The following is a 13,956-nucleotide window of genomic DNA, read 5'->3' on the forward strand; positions in this document are numbered from 1 at the left end:
ATGTAACAAGAATAAATTAATAAAAAAAAAAAAAAAAAAAAAAAAAAAAAAGAATGGGTAAACAAAAAAAAAAAAAAAAAAAAAAAAGAAAATTCAAATAATCCTAACCACTCATAACAATGACATAGGAAGGCCAAATTTGTACTAAGCACTCTCCTTGATGGTCTTCTTTTCATAGCAAAAGGAGAAGGCAACCATTGTTAGCATCGAAGGCCAAATCTAATGTAAGATTTAAGCAAAATCATCTTGTTTTACTCCTGTCATTTTCATGATACCTAAGTCTCCAATCCCCCATTTCAAAGACAGTTAGACACATCAATGTCCATGCAGTCTTCTCAGATGTCTTGTGGAGATAACCTGTCAGTTAAATGAATTACATGCCTATAATTTTCAAAACATTCAGAAGATTATCAGAATAAAAGCACCCTTCACACAATTGTATGCTTGTCAAGTGTTTTTTTTGTTGTTGTTGTTGTTGTTTTTGTTTTTTTGTTTTTTGTTTTTTTGTTGTTGTTGTTGTTGTTTTGTTTTTTGCAGGATTTGAACATCTCTATAAAGACTGCATCTAGGAATGTGATTTCAAAGGGTGTATATATATACACACACACAGCTCATTACAGAGGAAGCATGCTGTAGCTAAGATGCCAAAGAGACTGGCCATATAACCTCAATTTTCTCTCACTGGCAATTTTTTGTGTGCTTTTTCCTCGAGGGCTATAGTTTGTTTTCTTCTTCTAGTCAGCTTAACAGTGAGTTGTAATGAAAATTTTGTCCTAAAAATATTTAGTCTTGAGTTCAGTTGGTAGAAAGCATGCAAGGAATCCAAGGTCACAGGCTCATAGGAGTATGAAATTTATGTGGGATAAATATCAGCCCTTACTTCAGTTCACTAGCTTCATACTGGAATCTTGTACGTAAAAGAGAATAGTTTGAAGATTAACAAAAAATCCAAATCCTCTCAGCAGAAATGGAAACTCACTGGCATGCCAACTTTCACTGTTTTCACTAATTTGTACCTGTGAGCTAATGTATTAGATCATGAAATGGGAGGAAGAGTAAGAGAAATCTCCCTTTCATTCACACAATCCAAAGGAGGGCAATTGGACACATGATAGGCATATATGACAAATGATAAAACACATCATATTTTAAGGACCAAATAAGTAGTGCAGCCAGGAAGTAAATAAAAAGGGGGGGAAAAAGGAAAGAAGAGCCTTTGGGGTGAATTCAGAAGAACCTTCTAGAAAGGGTGACCTGGGAGCTAACACACCTGAAGATGAAAAAGGCAGAGAGCTGTATTCTGTAGGAGGACCCTAAGACCTTTCTGTGCCAGTGAAAACAGACCCAAGGCACTCCTACGTGCATGGGAGTCAAATGCTGTTTATCCCAGTTCTGCTAAGTGTATGACTCATCCTTTGGTTGAAACAGGAAACGTGAGTAGCTATGTTCAGAATAAAATTTCCTATCTAAAACCCTGCTGAAAAAAAGAGCATCAAGGAAAGCAATTTAAGACAACCACTTTTCAAGTATTTCCAGCCTCCGTAAAACAATACATTGTGTTACCTTAGCATAGACTCTGAAAAGATTATTTTATTAAATCATTTTCCAAATTGCAGCTTTCTACAGTGGGGGGGGGGAGATAATGAGAATGTGTGTGTGTGTGTGTGCGCGCACGTATGTGTGTGTGTGTGTGTGTATGGATGCTATTGTTGAATAACAAAAGTAATCAATAAAAAACTCAACTTTCTGGACTAAGAGTGTGTACCAAAAATAAATTGTTCCATGTTCCTTGATCTAGTAATTTCAGTTCAAGGAGTCACTACTATTTGAAACTACCCTTAAACATATTAATATGTGAGTGATCATTTATGTTGCAGATTGCTGCTTTCCATTTGTTGTTTGTTGTTGTTGTTGTTGTTGTCTTTGCAAGAGAACAAGCAGTCACTAAATACCTGTTGGCAAAATACATATTAACTTTCTCTAGTTCGCCTATATGATAAATACATTCCAGACATGAAAACACATATTCTCACCTGTAGCTAATACACCAACATCTGCTACATAAATGAGGGGAAACGGCCATGAATGTGAAGATCTAGTGGTAGAAAGTGCTCAGTGAAAACAAGCACACATATTCCAGGCTGTGTGTACCAAAAGAACACAAGGTCACCAATGAAGGAAGTGAAATGGATGAGGAGCTGGGGTGGGAGATGAGGAACTAGGAACTGTTGAGTGTGGTATCGCTGTCATCCCAGCAACCAGGAAGTTAAGGCATGGGACAGTCAGAAGTTTGAGACAGCCCATATTATACAATGAAACCCTACCAAAACCAAAAAGAATAAAAAACTGCACATAGACCCAATTATATCTAAAAGCTCTGAAGGTCATGGTAGAGCTTTATCCTTGTGTACTAAGTATTAGGAGAACCAGAGCAGTATTCTAAACAAACGTGACAACCTCTGCTTCCAGTTTTCCTTAAGGGACAAGAACTACATAAGAATAACAGTGAAACAGCCATACAAGATCAATTGTCACTGCAGCAAGGCAAGAAATAGATTTAACATGGTGGTAGCAACGGTGTCAGGCCTTGGAGGAGCTGCAGAAAAGGGAAAGCATAATCAAAGTATAGCATATGAAAAATTAAATTAAAAATACAAATAACAGTAAATGTCAGAGCTAGAGAGCTGACACAGTACCTGAGAGCACTGGCTGCTCTTCCAGAGGACTCAGGTTCAAGTCCCAGTACCCTCACTGTAGTTCACGACCATCAATTATTCCATCTCCAGGGGATCTGATGCCCTCCACAGATTTCTGTAGGCACCAAGCACACATGATAGACAGACATGCAGGCAGACAGAACACTCATTAAAAAAGAAGTAATTTTTTGAAATGTGGTAAAGTAAATTACTTCGTGAAAACATTCTGGAGACAAAATGCTGGCTGTGTCATATATTCTAGTTTTATTGTCCTATCATGTATTCCTCAAAGAAGATAAAGTATAAATATAAAGTTCTAAATTGAAGTGTGTGTGTAGGTATGCATGTGTGTGGCAGCAAAACTGAGAAAAAAACACCATAAATCTAGACCAGCCATTCAAATTTGTGTTTTTAAGGATTTTATTTTTGCCATATGCTTGTGATTGCTAGTAACTGTGCTTAGGGTGGGATAAAGATAAACAGTTCATATTAAAAGCTCACAGGATAGTGTCCAGCATATTGAAGAATCACCAATGGCTTGACATTTTCACAAGGAAGATTTGGGGAGTTTTACACAAAGAAGACAGGGTGTAAGGTCATGTTTCATGAAGATGTATCTTTGAAAGTATTTCAATAGGAGGCAGCTCAAACTACACGAGACCCTAAGTTCACTCTACAGTCCTAAAGACAATTTTAAGTAGATGTATACTGAGGTAACATATGAAGGAAAAAAAGCTAGCTTGGAGATTATTGTGTTCTTCCCAGTGTTTATATTACACAGAAAAAGAAGAGATCTCATTATCACCATTGACAGACATGGAAGAGAGGGCTCACCTCGGGTCAAACAACAAATCAAAGGGAGAAATGAGGCCGGGCTGCAAATCAAACTTCCTAGTCTAAGCAGACTAATTCTCTAGGCTTCTTCTGCTGACATTATTCAAATACAATACGTGAATCCAGCAGTTCACATGACCTTTTTCAAATATTAAAGCTCTCTGAAACCCACTAGCTAAATAATATACCAAAGGTCAGAGAATAGAGAAAATAGTGACTCCCCAAAGTTCTGGGATTTTTTTCTTCCCCTTTGAGATTTATTTTTACTAATTTTCAACTTTTTAAAAATCAAAGCTGCTATTTAAATGGAATTAAACCTTTCTGCTGCTGCTGCTGCTGAATCTGCACATGTATGTGTGTATAAAATATATGTGGGTATATTCAAATAAACACATCCTCCTTGACTGTGAATGTGATCTTTTGCATTAACTCAATGGTGCAGGAAACATTTCTAAAGAGCAATCATTACTCACTTTACCCCAATTAAGGGCAAATAAATGTTTTCACTTGGAAGCATCATACTCAGCACTAATTAGGGGTAACTTAGAGCTCATTCTCTTACCTGCTGTGCTTAGAAAACTTGGCAGGCATAGAAACAGAGACTTGAAAGACAGTGCCAAGCTAGAGGACCACAGAAAGGTGAGTATAAGTAACAGAGGTGTTGCAATGATGAGAGAATTATGAGGGGATGCAGTGGTGAGAAAGAGGGGATGCAGTGGTGGGAGGCATGGAGGGGATGCAGTAGTGGGAGGAATGGAGGGGATGCAGTGGTAGGAGGTATGGAGGGGATTCAGTAGTGGGAGGTATGGAGGGGATACAGTGGTGGGAAGTATGGAGGGGATGCAGTGGTGGTAGGCATGGAGGGGATGCAGTGGTGGGAAGTATGGAGGGGATGCAGTGGTGGTAGGCATGGAGGGGATGCAGTAGTGGGAGGTATGGAGGGAAGAGAGTGGTGGGAAATATGGAGGGGATGCAGTGGTGGGAAGTATGGAAGGGATGCAGTGGTGGGAGGCATGGAGGGGATGCAGCGGTGGGAAGCATGGAGGGGATGCAGTGGTGGGAAGCATGGAGGGGATGCAGTGGTGGGAAGCATGGAGGGGATGCAGTGGTGGGAGGCATGAAAGAGATGCAGTGGTGGGAAACATGGAGGGGATGCAGTGGTGGGAGGCATGAAGGAGATGCAGTGGTGGGAAACATGGAGGGGATGCAGTGGTGGGAGGCATGGAGGGGATGCAGTGGTGGGAAACATGGAGGGGATGCAGTGGTGGGAAACATGGAGAGGATGCAGTGGTGAGAAGCATGGAGGGGATGCAGTGGTGGGAGGCATGGAGGGGATGCAGTGGTGGGAAGCATGGAGGAGATGCAGTGGTGAGAAGCATGGAGGAGATGCAGTGGTGGGAATTATGGAGGGGATACAGTGGTGGAAAGTATGGAGGGGATGCAGTGGTGGGAAGTATGGAGGGGATGCAGTGGTGGGAAGTATGGAGGGGATGCAGTGGTGGGAAGTATGGAGGGGATGCAGTGGTGGGAAGCATGGAGGGGATGCAGTGGTGGGAGGCATGGAGGGGATGCAGTGGTAGGAAGCATGGAGGGGATGCAGTGGTGGGAAGCATGGAGGGGATGCAGTGGTGGGAATTATGGAGGGGATACAGTGGTGGGAAGTATGGAGGGGATGCAGTGGTGGGAAGTATGGAGGGGATGCAGTGATGGGAGGCATGGAGGGGATGCAGTGGTGGGAAGCATGGAGGGGATGCAGTGGTGAGAAGCATGGAGGGGATGCAGTGGTGGGAGGCATGGAGGGGATGCAGTGGTGGGAAGCATGGAGGGGATGCAGTGGTGGGAGGCATGGAGGGGATGCAGTGGTGGGAAGCATGGAGAGGATGCAGTGGTGAGAAATACATGCTTCAGTCAGCACCACTATCTCTGAATTCAGTATCTCCCACACGCTACACTGCTGTAGTTCCAGAGGAGTTTATTACCTTCTCTCAGACTCTGTGTCTCAACAGAACTGTGCTGTATTAGCTTCTATTCATATTATTATTGTAATTTCTTCACATCAATGATAAATCTTTTCACTGTTTGTGTCTCTCAAAATCAATATGTTTTTCCATCAATATCAAGCTGTCTTTTAATCTGACATGCATAGGAGAAGGTACTGTCCAGTTTTATCCTGCTTGCATTTTTTGTCATTATTATTCCTTTGGTCCCATGGTTAGAGAATTATTCTGCATAAAAAGTGTGTTGTTTTCTAACCCATTTGAGTTCTTTGCACTGGTAGCATCACATACAATTTAATTTACTCTGAAATATGGATCTCTAATTGTCGCTTAAATGTCTTCAAAACAGATTACACTCTGAGGCTTATGAGGGAGACTGCATATTCAGAAGACTGCCATGTCCAGGTAATGCAATTAGCAGCAGAAGATGTTGCCAATGTTTCACAATAAATCATCAGACTTTTAAAGGTACTGAAGCATAGCATGGCTGATTCAGGCATCATGAAAGACTGCCACCAGGCTCCAACAGCTGCCTGACAAATGCCTCTACTAGGTTTTCAAGAGAAGCTATTAAACTTCCAGCAACATGTAATTCAATTAAGAGAATGGAGCTATGAATTAACAAGTAGGAAGTGCAAACAAAACAACTAGTGATATCTACCTGTAAGGAAGTCATGAGCATATATTATTAAAAAGATGTCAAGAATCAACTCTAATTTCTGGTATTCTGAGGACTATCTGAGGAATCGCTGGACTCAGACCGTTAAGAAAGCAGGCCTCGGGTTTGAATACAGTTGGAAATGAGATGGGCACATAGAATTGCTTTAACATAAACTGTTGTTAATTTCTGAAGCAAATATTTGCATTTTGTAACAGAAATGCCTTAAGAAGCGATCTCTATGTCTTACAATAGATGGTGTCATCATAGACAAAGTAATGTGACATTGTTATTTTAACAGACTAGCCCAAATTTGGTGGCTGAAAACAACACAAGCTAATAAGGCTAGAGTGAAGCTGTCAGCAGAAATGCATTCTTTAGGTAGGGAGGAGTCCAAGTTAGCAGAGCCATTATGTCAAACAGTAGAGGAATTCTCAAAATATTAGCAAAGCTCATTCCCAGGCTTTTGCTAAGATCAAGTATAGATCTCCCCTCTCATATAATCTAGAAACGAGACAGGATTGGCAAAATCCTTAATCTGAAACAAGTTAAATCATTATTCACAGGGGATTTTTATATGCTTACCTTTGTTGTAAAACTGATCATGTATAGGGCTAACTGAAGTATCCGTAGATAGAAAGATGACTTGACTAGAGAAAACTCATGGTCTAGGTGCAGTTTAGTGGTGGGGCACATGCTTACCATGCATGACGCTCTGAGTTCAATCCCTAAAGAAAGAAGGAGGTAGGGAGGGAGAGAGGGAGAGAGGGAGGGAGAAAGGAAAGAAAGGAAAGGACAAAAGGATTTAAATTCAAATTTAACTGTTCACTAGACCATTCTGGTGAAATGGTCTGTTCACTAGACCATTCATGACTTTTCTGTTTTTTTATTTAATTTTTTTTCTATGCTCTCCTTCCTAAATATCCTCATTGTGTAGGGGTTGGTCAAAGAGGTCACACTGCAGGCCATAATAGACTATAAAGTACAAGTGGGCCTGGTATTGGAGAAGAAGTGTCTGTGTAAAATCATGGGCTATGATGATCTCCAATTTATGACAATTGGGTAAGATGAGCCATTCTGCATGCAGCTTTCTATTTTGCAATTCCCACCATGCAAATGGAAGTCATCCCGATTGGTTTGGTTTGGGTTAGATTAACAGGATAACACCCCCTGAGGTACTAAGTTACAGTTAATTATTTTTTAATTTATTTATTAATTCATTCATATTACATCTCAATTGTTATCCCATCCCTTCTATCCTCCCATTCCTCCCTCCCTTCCACTTTCACCCTATTCCCCTCCCCTATGACTGTGACTGAGGGGGATCTCCTCCCCCTGTATATGATCATAGGGTATAAAGTCTCTTCTTGGTAGCCTGCTATCCCTCCCCTGAGTGCCACCGGGCCTCCCCATCAAGGAGACATGGTCTTCAGATTGGATAAGTCTTTTGCCTTTTACTAAGACCAATTCTTTTTTTTTTTTTAAGTGAAAACCACTATCATGTGATATGATTTTATTTATATGTCATGCCTAGGTAAACCTTTTTGTGTATGTGTGTGCTGTCTTTATTATTATTTTATTATTTTTTAATTATTATTATTATTATCATCATTATTATACTTTATTCACATTACATCCTAATTATTGCCCCAACTGGGCATGCAAACAGCCAAAATGAATCCCTCCCTCCTCCCCTAGACCTTTGACAGAGAGGACCCTCCTTCCCCACTATCTGACCACAACCTATCAGGTCTCATCAGGATAGCCTGCACCTCGCCCCTTCCCCGTTTTCAGTCAATTCTAATTGGCCAGTGTGTCACGTCATCCACCATCACAGTTTGGCAGAAAGGGAGCCAAGGCTTTTTGTTTGGGAATGCTTTCAGGCTGGCTGTGGGGGAACCTACACTCATTATGGTCTCTCAAGCCCTGTCTTTCCTACTGTACTTACCAAAAGCGATTTTTAAAAAGGAAAGAAATCTATTCTCCCAGCAATCTTTCTCAAGTAAAACACTCATCTGTTGTGGTCCTGTCACTACACCATCCCATTTCTATTTTGTAAGATTTAGAAACATAGAGACTATTTAAAGAAGATAACACTGTGTTTCAGTGAAAGGGTTTAATCACATCAGCAAGCCATGCTCAGAGACCTAGGTGATCACGTCCTGAGGACCAGGGTATGATTTAGGCCAATTTTACCAGTCCTGTCTTGAAATAACTTCTACAGAAAGCTATACCAGTGCCCAAGGGCGGCCCCTGACACTGTTAATAACATCGGTGGTAAAGACGCAGCATTTTAGGAAGGAAATGAAAATAAAAATCTGTGTCGATGAAATTTTTAAAGTTACCAATTTAAACAAAATAAGCCAGGAAATGGGAGTGTTTCAGGCGAATAATAGCTTGCTCATATTTCATGTGCTTTGTTCTGAAGTACAACACTCAGCAGTGTAATTAGCTATCAAAAACATTTTATCTGTGCACCATGAGTATTTGATATTATTGTGAGATCCTTGGGTTTTTTTCTCATTTCCTGACTTCTGTGTTTAAACGTGTAACCTTAGTGCTGCATTATAGGCATGCCTTACATCAGTTATTGATGGTTTGTAAGTCAACTAGACGCCCTCGCAGGTCTTTCCTACCTCTAACTTCCGCAGATAATTTCTGCAGACACACATTTTTATGAACCAACATTACAGAAGCTCTATAAAAACATAATGGGAAACAACACAGTTCTTACAGACCGTACGGGAGCTCGAAAGGGTTCTTCAACTTGTAACAATTACGTCGACCCGTTGGAAGGTTGTTACTTGTTTTACTTCTTTATGTCATTACATCAACTCCACCTGACTCTGAAACCTTATTTCAACAATTAAGGCTCCGCAGCAATTTCCAACCTACCTACCAACAGCTTAAATGTAGCTTTACAAAGCCTACACCATGCTGTTGTCGCTAATAACTGCAGTAAATGGTCGTACTGCAAGGCACGCCAATTACGACCATAATTTCTTTTCTCTGATATTTATGATTTTCCATTGTTACAAAGTGGATGATAGACTAAGTGGGAAAAAAACAGTTCTAATTATATTGTTTACAGAATTGAAAGTCTAGCTTTCAAACACTAGTGGTTTATCAAAAGTTAAAAATAATAATAACAAATATAGCTGATGAAATAACTCAGTCCGTAAAGTCCTGGCCTCACAAACGTTTGATCCCTAGAACCCAGCATTTAAAAGTCAGGCATGTGGCTTCTTCTTCCTCTCGAAAGCTGCAAGTGGTGGATGATGCTGGTGCATCAGGAGGACTCGGAGGAGAGACCCAGTATTAGGAGGCTGCTGTGGCTTCTGCACAGGATTTGGCAATGGTCTTAGGGGCAAAGGGACTGAGGCAGAGGCCATGGACTTGTGGAGGTAAAGCCGAAGACAAGGAGTGGATCCCATCATGAAGCTGGGCCGCCTGGAGGAGACTTATCTGTTCTCCCTGTCCACTAAGGAATCCGAGATTATTGACTTTTTCCTGGGCACATCCCTAAAGTATGAGGTTCTCAAGGTCATGTCAGTGCAGAAGCAGACACGGGCTCACCAGCGAACCAGGTTCAAGGCTTTTGTTGCTATTGGGGACTACAATGGTCACATTGGTCTTGGTGTCAAGTGCTTCAAGGAGGTAGCCACTACTATCTGAGGGGTCATCATCTTGGCCAAGCTTTCCATCATCCCTGTGCAGAGAGGCTACTGAGGGAACAAGATTGGCAAGCCACACACTGTTCCATGCAAGGTAACAGGCCACTGTGGCTCTGTTTCTTTCGGTGTGTCTCATCCCTGCTCCCAGAGGCACTGGTATTATCTCTGATCCTGTGCCCAAGAAGCTACTGATGATGACCAGTAGTGATGACTACTACACATCAGCCAGGGGCTGTACTGTCACCCTGGGCAACTTTGCCAAGGCCACTTTTGATGCCATCTCCAAGACCTACAGCTACCTAACACCCTACCTCTGGAAAGAAACTGTGTTCACCAAGTCTCCTCATCAGGAACTCACTGATCATCTTGTGAAAACCCACACCGGAGTCTCTGTTCAGAAGACCCAGGCTCCAAATGTGGCTACCACATAAGGGATTTTATACAAGAAAAATGAAGTGAATTAACTCTGTTTAAAAAAAAAAAAAGTCAGGCATGTGAATATGGTTGCAATCCCATTGCTGAGAAAGAAGAAAGACAGAGCTCACTGAGGACTGATGGCTAGCCTAGCCTAGCCTACTTGTCAACATCCAGTCCCGAGAGGGGCTCTCTCAAAAAACAAGGTGGATGGCCCCTGGGAAACAGTGCTCAAGGTTGGTCTGGGGACTCTGCACACAGGCGCACACAGTCCACACATGAGTACCCTCACACACATGTATGTGCAGCCTCACACACAGGCATCAGCCTAACCCTATGGTGAGCTTAACCTACAGATCATAGTTTCTTCTACTCCAATTGCAAAGGAAAGGAAAACACTGTCAAATTTAAATCCATATAAGCTTACATCTGACCCCCCTCCCAATACTATTAACCTTTGAAACTTGAGCAAGTTCTCCAAAATTTAAAAGCACAAAATCAATCATGCATTTTGTTCACAAATGTGTGAACCAGCCCAATGTTGGTTCATACAGCCACAAGCTCATCTGGAGCTAGAAAGGCACCCTCCAAAATGGTGCACTCCCAGAGCTGGTAACAAGGCACTGGCTGCTGCTCATACACAGCAGTTTTGCTGTGTTCTCAGCTTTCTGGAATCTCAGCTTGTTTTTCAGAACACCACCATGTTTTGAGTGTGAGTTTCCACAAGACAGAGCAGAAGCCTTAGTATATTTCATACAAGCCTCAAGTCACTTCACATCATTCTGCTATACTCACAAATGTTATCGGTTTCCAAGCAAAGGAACATAGCTGTTCTACATCTTGGTGAGAGAAATATCAAAGGAGGGAGTAGGAAGTGGATGACACTATTGCGGCTGTTTGGATATAACATAAAAGTGAAAAGAAATTAAACCATAGACCCTCAATACCTGTAAAATATTTCCTCTCTGCTTTTGGAGTGAGGAAGGTTTTCATAAGGGTCAGAAAAGAAAATAAACCCATGTAGCCTCGACTTAACCCTTTGAAATACTTCATAAAACTTCCAGCAAGTATAGTGTATAGTATAAATTCATGTTTTTAGCTATAGGATTCAAGATTTGAAAGTAAACCCCCTAATTTTCTCATACACATACAGAAGCATAAATGAATAATGTATAGACACAAACATGGGCATACATACATACATACATACATACTGACATACATACATACTGACATACACAGATATATAGATACACAGGTACACAAACAGACATACACACACAACTCTAGTAAAATTTGAGCTCTTCGGCCTATTTAAAATGAGCTAGGGAAGTAGATACCTATCAGCATACCAAAAGCATGTGTTACACGGACCCTTTCTTCTCAAAAGGAAAAGAACGTTTTTGTGCATTTTGTTTGGGGGGACGGGATTTTAGTATAGTTCTGGCATATATTATTATCTTATTATCTGCGATGCCTACCCATTTTAAGAGTCCAAACTCTGCAGGCCTGGAGCGAGCCACTGCCGCAGGAGGCACGAGGGGACAAAGGCGTTCAGATGGCAGAAAACAGTCTTTCAGATGGAGGCCCTGCAGATCCTGTGGAAGCTACTAAACATGCCAGTAATACAGAAAAACTCACAGACCCGGTAATGCAGAACCCACAAGGACCGGCAACTTTGCAGGACAACATCTCTCACACTCCTTCTAGCTACGTAGAAACTTAACCCAAAGCTGTCAACAGGAGAATCAACCCTCCGAAGCAGCTGCAGGTGAGGTGTGCGCATATAGAAGCTAAGTTCTATGAGGAAGTTCATGCCCTGGAGAGGAAGCATGCAGCCCTGTACCAGCCTCTATTTGACAAGAAAAGAGAATTTATCATTGGTGACGTGGAGCCCACAGATGCAGAGGCACCGTGGCACAGTGAGAACGAGGAAGATGGCAAGCTGGCTGGAGATAATGAAGAACAAAGTAGTCATCGCTGAGAAAGAAGCAGCAACAGTGGAAGAGCTAAGCCCCGAAGGCGTCCCGGAGTTCTGGCTTCCCATCGTCAGAAACGTGGGCGTGCTTAGTAAGCCGGCGCAGGAGTACGATGAGCCGATCTGGAAACCGCTGCAGGATATCAAAGTGAAGTTTTCAGACCCTGGACAGCCTGTGTCTTTCCTGCTGGGGTTTCACTTTGAACCCAACGACTTCTTCACCAATCCTGTCCTGACGAAAACATACAAGATGAAGTCAGAGGCCGACCCGTTTTCGTTTGAAGGTCCTGAACTTGTGGGCTGTGATGGGTATACAATAGACTGGAAGAAAGGGAAAAAATGTCACAGTCAAAACCATCAAGAAAATCAGAAGCACAAGGGCTGGGGTATCATGCGAACCATCACCAAGCAAGTGCCCAATGAGTCTTTCTCCAACTTCTTCAGGCCCCTGAAAGTTTCTGGAGATGGAGAAATCTCTGGATGAAGATTCCGAGTTCACCTTAGCCTCTGACTTTGAAATTGGGCACTTTTTCCGTGAGCGCATCATGCCATGGGCTGCCCTCTACTTTACTGGAGAGGCCATAGAGGATGATGATGATGATTTTGAAGAAGGCGAAGAAGAATTGGAAGGTAATGAGGAGGGAGAAGATGAGGATGATGCTGATATTGTCCCCAAGGTGTAATTTTTTGTGTTAATCGTTCATGCATTTCTAGAAAAACCCAGCCAACAAGGGGAGCGGAAGCACCAGTGAGAAGCAGCAAGCCTATGGGGATGCCTTGTGGAGGGCTGTCAGGACCCCAGGCCGCAGGCGGGGGGCCTCAGTCCCTGCCAAAACAGAATTTTGTTGACAGTGCTATGACATCTAACAATTTCCAAGTGCATAATTCCTCTCCCCCTTCCCTTCTTACTTTGCTTAACTTGTACAGTGGAGACTGGCCTGCAGTTGAGAATAGGAGATTTAGTTGTAGCACCCTGCAGCCTTAGTCCCTGTATACCACGTGGCCTGGTCTGTGTTAGGATTGTGCCCGGGCTTGGCACTTCTGTGCACGAGGCCCTCCCCTACTGAAGAGGCCCCATGGTTTCCAGCTACTGAACTGTGTGGGAAGCTGCAACAGCTGCTGTGCCCTAGTCATCTCCCCAGCACTGTAGAGGAGGCTGGGCTCACCTTTAGAGCTTTTTTTCCTTGCGTTTTGGTTTTAGGGGTGGGTGGGTTGTGGCACACACCTCTGAGGCCAGAGCTGTCGGGTTCACCCTTGTACTTATTTATTCAGTCGTTCTTGGGGGTGGGCTTTGAACTTCACTGTCCTCCTCCCACTTAATGAGACCATGTTGCTGACTTGATGAGAAGGATGTAACATCAAGTGTAGTGAGGCCTGTGGAGGAAGCCCTGTTCTGTGTCATGCAGACCACATGTTTTTGTCGCTGCTGGAGGGTGCCGGCTGAAGCCATGGGTGCAGAAGTCCTCCCTCACTAGCAATCTCTGGCCTGTAGAGCACAGCTTCAGCTTGCACTGTGCATACCAGGCCCACACCTGGGTTTACTGACCAGTTGGCGTGTGGGATATCCAAGTGTGTGGTTGGGGTCTCTGATAGCCAGGACTGCCTTGTCCTCAGTGACCAGCCATGTAGAGTGTGCTCAGCCTTACCCGATAACACATTTGTAACTGAATACAGTGGTTTCAATTTGAACAGAATAGTTAGAATA

The 13,956-nt window shown here is 42.6% G+C and overlaps 2 pseudogenes; both read left to right on the plus strand.

Moving 5' to 3' along the window:
• Positions 1-9,459: 9,459 nt before the first annotated feature.
• LOC127192748 (40S ribosomal protein S2-like) lies at positions 9,460-10,290 on the plus strand (annotated as a pseudogene).
• Positions 10,291-11,794: 1,504 nt separating this feature from the next.
• Positions 11,795-12,934, plus strand: LOC127192744 (nucleosome assembly protein 1-like 4; annotated as a pseudogene).
• The last annotated feature ends 1,022 nt before the right edge of the window (positions 12,935-13,956 follow it).

The sequence above is a fragment of the Acomys russatus genome, chromosome 8, assembly GCF_903995435.1.
Source record: "Acomys russatus chromosome 8, mAcoRus1.1, whole genome shotgun sequence".
Classification (NCBI taxonomy): Eukaryota; Metazoa; Chordata; class Mammalia; order Rodentia; family Muridae; genus Acomys; species Acomys russatus.